The following is an 11,766-nucleotide window of genomic DNA, read 5'->3' on the forward strand; positions in this document are numbered from 1 at the left end:
GAACTTATATCTTCTTGGATTCTTTCCGGTAATCCTTTCACAAACGCGTCGATCTTCTCTTCCTCATCTTCTAACGCTCCCGGACACAATAGGCACAATTCTGTGAATCGTCTTTCGTACGTGGTATTATCAAATCCTTGGGTTCGTAACCCTCTAAGTTCTGTCTTGAGCTTATTGACCTCGATTCTGGGACGGTACTTCTCGTTCATCAAGTGCTTGAATGCTGACCACGGTAGTGCGTACACATCATCTTGTCCCACTTACTCTAGATAGGTATTCCACCATGTTAACACAGAACCTGTGAAGGTATGCGTAGCGTACTTCACTTCGTCCTCTTCAGTACACTTACTTATGGCAAACACCGATTCGACCTTCTCGGTCCACCGTTTCAATCCGATCGGTCCTTCGGTTCCATCAAATTCCAAAGGTTTGCAGGCAGTGAATTCTTTGTAGGTGCATCCTACACGATTTCTTGTACTGCTAGATCCAAGGTTATTGTTGGTATGTAGCGCAGCCTGTACTGCGGCTATGTTTGAAGCTAGAAAAGTACGGAATTCCTCTTCATTCATATTCACGGTGTGTCGAGTAGTCGGTGCTATTTCCTTCAAAATAGTCAAATGGAACAAGTTAATCATACAGAATATTAAGAGTAGTTAATAGTATTTCATAGCATAATATGAACTCATTTATAAAAGCTTTTTCTTCATATTAGCATTTTATAAGTTTAAATTCGGGTAGTACCTACCCGTTAAGTTCATACTTAGTAGCTAATATACAATTCAACTACTACAATTCTATATGAACAACTGATTATAATAATATTTCGCGTTCAAACTTTTATACAATATTTTACAAACTTACAATACCGCTTATTTTACATAAAGCATGAAATATAGCACACAATAACTTTGATACAAGATAGTTGTGAAGATAATTCTAGCTAGTACACAAGTCGTTCAGCAAAGGCAATAAAGGCACGTAATTCATACGTCCAGAAACAAGTCATGCATTCTGGTTTTACTAGGACTACTTCCCATCCTTGGTCTTGTGGAACATAACCGTTATGGCCGTTGATAAGACAGCATGTTGTAACGTCGTCAAAGGGACGAGGGTTGCGTAATGACCAACAGTCTCGTAATAACCTAAAAACCTCATTTCTTACCCCAATTACCGACTCCGTCACTTGTGGAACGTTTTGTTTAATAGTTGTAGCCCGATGTTCTTTTTCTCACTTTGGTGAGAAGCGAACATTACTAACCCGTAAGCATAGCATGCTTCTTTATGTTGCATGTTAGCCGCTTTTTCTAAATCATGAAGTCCTATATTCGGATACATTGAGTCAAAATAATTTCTTAACCCGTTGCGTAATATAGCATTTGGGTTCCCCGCAATATATGCGTCAAAGTAAACACATCGTAACTTATGGGTTTCCCAATGTGATATCCCCCATCTTTCAAACGAAAGTCTCTTATAAACCAAGACATTCTTGGAACGTTCTTCGAATGTCTTACAAACTGATTTCGCCGTAAATAGTTGTGCTGAAGAATTCTGACTGACTCTAGACAAGATTTCATCAATCATGTCTCCGGGTAGGTCTCTTAAAATATTGGGTTGTCTATCCATTTTGTGTTTTTATACTGTAAAATAGACAAGAGTTAGATTCATAAAAAAAATACTTATTAATACAAGCAATTTTTACATATATCATAAAGCATAAGCACACTATATTACATATATTACACCACACGAATACAACTATCTTATTCCGACTCGCTTGTTTCTTCTTCTTCGGTTTTGGTTCGTTTTGCCAAGTTTCTAGGGATATATGATGTTCCCCTAATACGAGCTGTCGTTTTTCACAACGGTTTAGAAAAACCTGGTGGTTTAGAGGTTCCCGGGTCATTGTTACAACTTAAGGGCTTCGGGAGTTGACGATACATATAAAGTTCATCGGGGTTGGAATTAGATTTCTCTATTTTTATGCCCTTTCCCTTATTATTTTCTTTTGCCTTTTTAAATTCAGTTGGGGTAAATTCTATAACATCATCGGAATTCTCGTCGGAATCTGATTCATCGGAGAATTGGTAATCCTCCCAATATTTTGCTTCCTTGGCAGAAACACCATTGACCATAATTAACCTTGGTCGGTTGGTTGAGGATTTACTTTTACTTAACCGTTTTATTATTTCCCCCACCGGTTCTATTTCCTCCTCCGGTTCCTCCTCTTCCGGTTCTGATTCTTCTTCCGGTTCTGATTCTTCTTCCGGTTCTTCTTCGGGAACTTGTGAATCAGTCCAATATATATTCGACTCTTCGTTATTATTAGGTGAGTCAATGGGATTTGTGCTAGAGGTAGACATCTATCACACAATATCAAACACGTTAAGAGATTAATATATCACATAATATATACATGTTAATAATATATAGTTTCTAACAAAAATGTTAAGCAATCATTTTTAAAGAAAACACGGTCGAAGTCCAGAATCGCTAATGCATCCTAACAAACTCGATAAGACACACTAATGCAAATTTTCTGGTTCTCTAAGACCAACGCTCGGATACCAACTGAAATGTCCCGTTCTTATTGATTAAAAACGTTCCATATTAATTGATTTCGTTGCGAGGTTTTGACCTCTATATGAGACGTTTTTCAAAGACTGCATTCATTTTTAAAACAAACCATAACCTTTATTTCATAAATAAAGGTTTAAAAAGCTTTACGTAGATTATCAAATAATGATAATCTAAAATATCCTGTTTACATACGACCATTACATAATGGTTTACAATACAAATACGTTACATCGAAATCAGTTTCTTGAATACAGTTTTTACACAATATCATACAAACATGGACTCCAAATCTTGTCCTTATTTTAATATTCAACAGCGGAAGCTCTTAGTATTCACCTGAGAATAAACATGCTTTAAACGTCAACAAAAATGTTGGTGAGTTATAGGTTTAACCTATATATATCAAATCGTAACAATAGACCACAAGATTTCATATTTCAATACACATCCCATACATAGAGATAAAAATCATTCATATGGTGAACACCTGGTAACTGACATTAACAAGATGCATATATAAGAATATCTCCATCATTCCGGGACACCCTTCGGATATGATATAAATTTCGAAGTACTAAAGCATCCGGTACTTTGGATGGGGTTTGTTAGGCCCAATAGATCTATCTTTAGGATTCGCGTCAATTAGGGTGTCTGTTCCCTAATTCTTATATTACCAGACTTAATAAAAAGGGGCATATTCGATTTCGATAATTCAACCATAGAATGTAGTTTCACGTACTTGTGTCTTTTTTTTTAAATCATTTATAAAACCTGCATGTATTCTCATCCCAAAAATATTAGATTTTAAAAGTGGGACTATAACTCACTTTCACATATTTTTACTTCGTCGGGAAGTAAGACTTGGCCACTGGTTGATTCACGAACCTATAACAATATATACATATATATCAAAGTATGTTCAAAATATATTTACAACACTTTTAATACATTTTGATGTTTTAAGTTTATTAAGTCAGCTGTCCTCGTTAGTAACCTACAACTAGTTGTCCACAGTTAGATGTACAGAAATAAATCAATAAATATTATCTTGAATCAATCCACGACCCAGTGTATACGTATCTCAGTATTGATCACAACTCAAACTATATATATTTTGGAATCAACCTCAACCCTGTATAGCTAACTCCAACATTCACATATAGAGTGTCTATGGTTGTTCCGAAATATATATAGATGTGTCGACATGATATGTCGAAACATTGTATACGTGTCTATGGTATCTCAAGATTACATAATATACAATATAAGTTGATTAAGTTATGGTTGGAATAGATTTGTTACCAATTTTCACGTAGCTAAAATGAGAAAAATTATCCAATCTTGTTTTACCCATAACTTCTTCATTTTAAATCCGTTTTGAGTGAATAAAATTGCTATGGTTTTATATTGAACTCTATTTTATGAATCTAAACAAAAAAAGTATAGGTTTATTGTCGGAAAAGTAAGTTACAAGTCATTTTTGTAAAGGTAGTCATTTCAGTCTAAAGAACGACGTCTAGATGACCATTTTAGAAAACATACTTCCACTTTGAGTTTAACCATAATTTTTGGATATAGTTTCATGTTCATAATAAAAATCATTTTCCCAGAATAACAACTTTTAAATCAAAGTTTATCATAGTTTTTAATTAACTAACCCAAAACAGCCCGCGGTGTTACTACGACGGCGTAAATCCGGTTTTACGGTGTTTTTCTTGTTTCCAGGTTTTAAATCATTAAGTTAGCATATCATATAGATATAGAATATGTGTTTAGTTGATTTTAAAATTCAAGTTAGAAGGATTAACTTTTATTTGCGAACAAGTTTAGAATTAACTAAACTATGTTCTAGTGATTACAAGTTTAAACCTTCGAATAAGATAGCTTTATATGTATGAATCGAATGATGTTATGAACATAATTACTACCTCAAGTTCCTTGGATAAACCTACTGAAAATGAGAAAAATAGATCTAGCTTCAAAGGATCCTTGGATGGCTTGAAAGTTCTTGAAGCAGAATCATGACACGAAAACAATTTCAAGTAAGATTTCCACTCGAAATAAGATTGTTATAGTTATAGAAATTGAATTAAAGTTTGAATATGATTATTACCTTGTATTAGAAAGATAACCTACTGTAAGTAACAAAGGTTTCTTGATCTTGGATGATTACTTAGAATGGATTTAGAAAACTTGGAAGTAAACTTGCAATCTTAGAAGTATTCTTGATTTTATGAAACTAGAACTTTTGGAATTTATGAAGAATACTTAGAACTTGAAGATAGAACTTGAGAGAGATCAATTAGATGAAGAAAATTGGAGAATGAAAGTGTTTGTAGGTGTTTTTGGTCGTTGGTGTATGGATTAGATATAAAGGATATGTAATTTTGTTTTCATGTAAATAAGTCATGAATGATTACTCATATTTTTGTAATTTTATGATATATTTCATGCTAGTTGCCAAATGATGGTTCCCACATGTGTTAGGTGACTCACATGGGCTGCTAAGAGCTGATCATTGGAGTGTATATACCAATAGTACATACATCTAAAAGCTGTGTATTGTACGAGTACGAATACGGGTGCATACGAGTAGAATTGTTGATGAAACTGAACGAGGATGTAATTGTAAGCATTTTTGTTAAGTAGAAGTATTTTGATAAGTGTCTTGAAGTCTTTCAAAAGTTTATGAATACATATTAAAACACTACATGTATATACATTTTAACTGAGTCGTTAAGTCATCGTTAGTCGTTACATGTAAATCTTGTTTTGAAACCTTTAGGTTAACGATCTTGTTAAGTGTTGTTAACCCAATGTTTATAATATCAAATGAGATTTTAAATTATTATAGTATCATGATATTATGATGTATAAATATCTCTTAATATGATATATATATATACATTAAATGTCGTTACAACGATAATCGTTACATATATGTCTCGTTTCAAAATTATTAAGTTAGTAGTATTGTTTTTTACATATTTAGTTCATTGTTAATATACTTAATGATATGTTTACTTATCATAATATCATGTTAACTATATATATATGCATATATATATATGTCATCATATAGTTTTTACAAGTTTTAACGTTCGTGAATCACCGTTCAACTTGGGTGGTCAATTGTCTATATGAAACCTATTTCAATTAATCAAGTCTTAACAAGTTTGATTTCTTAACATGTTGGAAACACTTAATCATGTAAATAACAATTTCATTTAATATATATATAACATGGAAAAGTTCGGGTCACTACAGGAGTGTCCCGATTTGAACAACGATCATGTTAAGCGGTTAGAGAAAGCGGCGGGTACGGCTAAGGGGTGAAATTATTTGATGACCAATGATGAGGCCAAGCAATCCAATGAAGTTGTCTCAGGTACTTTCATGGTTAACTCTAATCCGGCAAGGATATTATTTGATTGCAGTGCTTATTTGCCTTTTGTGTCGCCTCGATTTGTGTCTAAGCTTAACAAACCGCTAGCTAAGTTAAGTCATCCGGTAGAAGTCAAAATAGCGGATGGTAAGATGGTGCTAGGGGTTGATGTGTGTAAACATTATAATGTTGTGTTTGGTACCGAAACGTTTAAAATTGATCTCATTCCGATGACTTTGGGTGAGTTCGATATTGTTGTGAGTATGGATTGGCTCGATCATTTTAGACATGATATTGCATGCCATGATAAGTTCATTCAGGTGAAGACCCCAAGTGGGGGAAAGTTGATTATTCATGGCGATAAATGAAGAAGACTCGTACCATTATGCACTTATGCACGGGCGCTACGTTTTCTTAAGAGTGGTGGTATGGTTTTTCTTGCCCATGTCATTGATACTCATGATGATCCACCATCCATTCGTGAAATTCCGGTGGTTAATGAATTTGAAGACGTTTTTCCGGATGAGTTACCAGGTGTTCCGGCGGAAAGACAAGTCGAATTTCGTATTGAGTTGGTTCCGGGAGCTACTACCATTGCTAAAAATCCTTATCGTTTAGCGCTGACAGAAATGCGAGAGTTGTTAAATCAAACCCAAGATTTGCTTGAAAAGGGTTTTATTTGACCAAGTTCCTCGCCATGGGGTGCTCCGGTTTTGTTTGTGAAAAAGAAAGATTGTAGTATGCGGATGTGCATCGATTATCGGGAGTTGAACAAAGTGACGATCAAGAATCATTATCCATTCCCTCGGATTGATGATTTGTTTGACCAACTCCAAGGTGCAACGTATTTTTCTAAGATTGACTTACGGTCCGGCTATCACCAAGTGCGGGTCCGTGAGGAAGACATAGAGAAAACGGCTTTCCGAACTCCTTACGGGCATTTTGAGTTTGTAGTTATGCCTTTTAGTCTTACGAATGCACTGACAGCATTCATGGATCTTATGAACCGAGTGTGCCAACCTATGTTGGACAAGTCGGTAATTGTGTTCATTGACGACATACTTGTTTATTCTAAGAGTATGAAGGAACATGAACACCATTTGCGTGAAGTGTTGAAGACGTTTCAGAAGGAGAAGTTGTATGCTAAATTCTCCAAGTGTGAATTTTGGCTAAGGGAAGTTCAATTCCTTGGCCATATTGTGAATAAGGAAGGCATTCAAGTAGATCCGGGGAAGATAGAAACGGTGAAGAGTTGGGGAAAACTGACTACGCCTACGGAAGTTCGAAGTTTTCTCGGATTGGTCGGTTATTATCGTCGGTTTATCCAAGACTTTTCTAAAATTGCATCTCCTTTAACAAAATTGACAAGGAAGAACATTAGGTTTAATTGGGAAAATGAGCAAGAAATTGCTTTCCAATTGTTAAAGGAGAAATTGTGTCAAGCTCCGGTGTTGGTATTGCCGGAGGGAATCGAAGATATGACGGTATATTGTGATTCCTCATTAAATGGAATCGGGTGTGTTCTAATGCAAAGAGGTATAGTCATCGCTTAAGCCTCTCGACAACTAAAGGAACACGAAAAGAGATACCCGACTCATGATCTTGAATTGGCGGCGGTGGTTCATGCGTTGAAAATTTGGCGCCACTACTTGTATGGTGTCAAGTGTACGATTTATTTAGATCATAAGATCTTGAAACATCTCTTTAATCAACGAGATTTGAATTATCGTCAACATAGGTGGATGGATGTGGTAAAGGATTATGATTGCGAAATACTTTATCATCCAGGTAAGGCGAACGTGGTTGCGTATGCGTTAAGTCGAAAGAGTCAACATCCGGCAATACGAGTAGGATCGTTACGCATGATTATTACTAACGATTTTCTTGTGAAGCTCGGTGAGATTCAAATTGAAGCTTTCGTTAACAACAAGCATGAGGAACGAATCGTGAGGCAAACTGTAACAGCCCGTCCTAATCCATCTGGACGAAGTCCATATCGATTATAAACGATTCACAACAGTTGATTACATTACGAGGTACTTGACCTCTATATGATACTTTTTACAAACATTGCATTCGTTTTTGAAAAGAAAATCTTTCATTACATCAAAAGTTGACGACAGGCATACCATTTCATAATATATCTACTATGATTGACTTAATAATAATCTTGATGAACGCGACGACTCGAATGCAACGTCTTTTGAAACATGTCATGAATGACTCCAAGTAATATCTCTAAAATGAGCAAATGCACAGCGGAAGATTTCTTTCATACCTGAGAATAGACATGCTTTCAAGTGTAAACCAAAAGGTTGGTGAGTTCATTAGTTTAACATAAATAATCATTTCATAAATTTAATAGACCACAAGATTTCATATTTCCATTTCTCATAAACATACGTCCCATACATAGAGACAAAATATCATTCATATGGATTGAACACCTGGTAACCGACATTCACAATATGCATATAAGAATATCCCCATCATTCCAGGATCCTCCTTCGGACATGATATAAATTTCGAAGTACTAAAGCATCCGGTACTTTGGATGGGGCTTGTTGGGCCCGATAGATATATCTTTAGGATTCGCGTCAATTAGGGTGTCTGTTCCCTAATTCTTAGATTACCAGACTTAATAAAAAAGGCATATTCAGTTTCGATCATTCAACCATAGAATGTAATTTCGATTACTTGTGTCTATTTCGTAAAACAGTTATAAAAGTTGCGCATGTATTCTCAGCCCAAAAATATAAAGGGTAAAAGGCAAATGAAACTCACCTAATGTATTTTGTAGTAAAAATACATAGAACGACATTGAACAAGTAAACAATGCAAGGTTAGCCTTGGATTCACGAACCTATATTAATTATATATATTAAAACATATACTCGTAATCAAACAATTTCATAGATTACAACTTTATATATTATATATTAAATTTGTATATATTTATACATTTTAAAAAAAAGGATTTTTATTTATATAGTTATATATATGTATAGATATATGTATATATATATATATATATATATATATATATTTTTTTTAAAAGTACCTAATTGGTTATTCATGAGTATTCATAAAAAAACGATTTGTTAATATGGTTAATACATACTTATATGTAGTATTACTTATAAGTATAGTTTTATACATAATATTTATTTTGAAAAATAATATTAATAATAGTAATAGAAATTGTATTTGTTTATAATGATAATATTAATAATAACATTTAATAATTTTATCATTTAAGAAATGATACTAGTACTAATAAGTTGTTTTATTCTCACAATAATAATAATAATAATACTAGGATGTAAAAGTAATAATAATAATAATATTATTTGTGATATTTATAACAATACTAATGATAATACTTCTTAATAATAATGCTATTAATGATACTAATTTTTGTAATATCAATAATAATACTATCATTGTTATTATGAAAATAATCATAAATGGTAACTATTATCTTTATTAGTAAAAATAATCAGACAAGTAACTATAACACTAGTAACAATATTAATAACAATAGTCATAATAATAATAACAATAATAATAAAACAATAATAATAATATTAATAATAATAATAATACTTGTAATAATCTAATATCATTAATAATACTTTTAAAAATACTTATGATAATAATATTTTTTAGTACATCTAAATCTAAACATGATAATAATAATAGCAAGTGATAAATAATAACATTAATAGTTATAATACTAATTATAATAACAATAATAATATTAGTAAAAAAATTTTGGTAATGAGGTATACCTTTAAAGGAGTTTATAAAGAAAATATGCATCGAGCGAGGCTCAAACCCGAGACCCCTCGCAAACCCGTAACACCCTTGACCATCTCTCTGCCTCATCATATCTGCTTTGAACCCCGTCCCATATTTTTTTAAACTTAGTATTGCTGTTTCATCATTTTCTTCTCCAACTCACAAAGAATGGATCGACCAGGTTACCACTTAATTACACAGAAATATTATTTATTTGTTTTGAGTTGTGATAATAATATGTAAACGATTTATAAATCGTGTTTTAAAATCAAAAGCTGCGTATAAACATAGATAGAACGGAACTGATGTTCGTAAAAATAATGTAAGAACCCAAACTTGATTTCAAAGATTTAGACGTTTTTAGCCAATATTTATAACATGAAAAATATTCTAAATCATTCATATAAACTGTATGAGTCATAAATTTAATCTGAAATACAAGAACGAACTCGAATTTCTTCATGAACGAACCTGTTGACTTTTAGAATTTATGTTTGACTTCGAAAATTCGAATTCGTTTTGAGAAATTGGAGTTTGGAAACTTACAGGTAGTTTATATAAATCATTCCAAACAACTTTGCATTACTAGATTTTAAAAATTGAATCGTATTTGAGGTATTGATTAAATGGAACAATAGCAAGGGACGAGACCTGGGCTTCGTTTGCTGTATCTGTTTAATCGATGGATTGACTAGTTGTAATTGATAATTGATATTGGAGGTGAATATTTGGAAGATTAAATCAATAACTCGACTGATATAAGAATTCCTATGGGTTGTCAGAATATCAATTATGTACAGCAAATTAAAAGAAAAGCTTAAAAGCAGATAGAGACTGCTAACAAAATTAGTACTCAATTGATAAAGACCTGTACGATTTAGGATAGAAACAAAACTTCAAAAAAAGGCTGATGGGAATGTTAACATAATACGAACTGATATATATATATATATATATATATATATATATATATATATATATATATATATATATATATATATATATATATATATATATATATATATATATATATATATATATATATGCAAGAGGATTAATCATTTTTATATATTATATAATGTGTTATCTGTATTTGTTTACCTCTTTTATTTATAATTCTTTATTTATAAATTATAATTAATTATATTAATAATTATATGCATAATAGTAATACTCTTAATATAGTAATACAAATTTGTAATATAATAATAATAATAATAATATTACTAATGATTTTTTTTATATTTACAATAAAATGTAAGACAATAATGTTATTAACAACAATAATACTAATAATAATATTACCATACCAATTTATATATGTATTAACTTTCATATCTAACACTAATTTTAATGTTAATAAAAATATTATTAATGGTACTATTAATATTATTAGTTATAATAAAACAAATTTTGTTAATGATAATAATAATATTATCAATAATAACAATATAACAATTTATATCTATCAAATCTCATATTGATATATTATATATTAAGTTAATACTATTAATAATACTGATACTAATATTAATAATGGAGATAATGTTTATCAACAACTATATGTTAACTTGTACATCTCAAATTCATATATACTCTGTATAATAATATTAATGATACAAATATTGATAAAATTAGTGAAATTAATGGTAATAATATTACTTATCAATTATATTACTTATTGAATCTTTAATATTATAAATTGCAGTATATATAATATTACCTATGTATAGAATTTGTTTATACATATATATTTACATATTTATTTACACATCAATGTTCGTGAATCATCGGGGATGGTCAAAGGGTAATTGATTACATGAATATAGATTTCAAAACTTTCGAGACTCAACATTACAGATTTTGCTTATCGTGTCGGAAACATATAAAGATTAAAGTTTAAATTTGATCGGAAATTTCTGGGTCATCACACAAACGGAGTTCATTACCTTAGGCCCTCATGGTTTATTGTCTTTTCAAGGTAGGGTGTGGGTACCTAAGAT

The sequence above is a fragment of the Rutidosis leptorrhynchoides genome, chromosome 5, assembly GCF_046630445.1.
Source record: "Rutidosis leptorrhynchoides isolate AG116_Rl617_1_P2 chromosome 5, CSIRO_AGI_Rlap_v1, whole genome shotgun sequence".
NCBI lineage: Eukaryota > Viridiplantae > Streptophyta > Magnoliopsida > Asterales > Asteraceae > Rutidosis > Rutidosis leptorrhynchoides.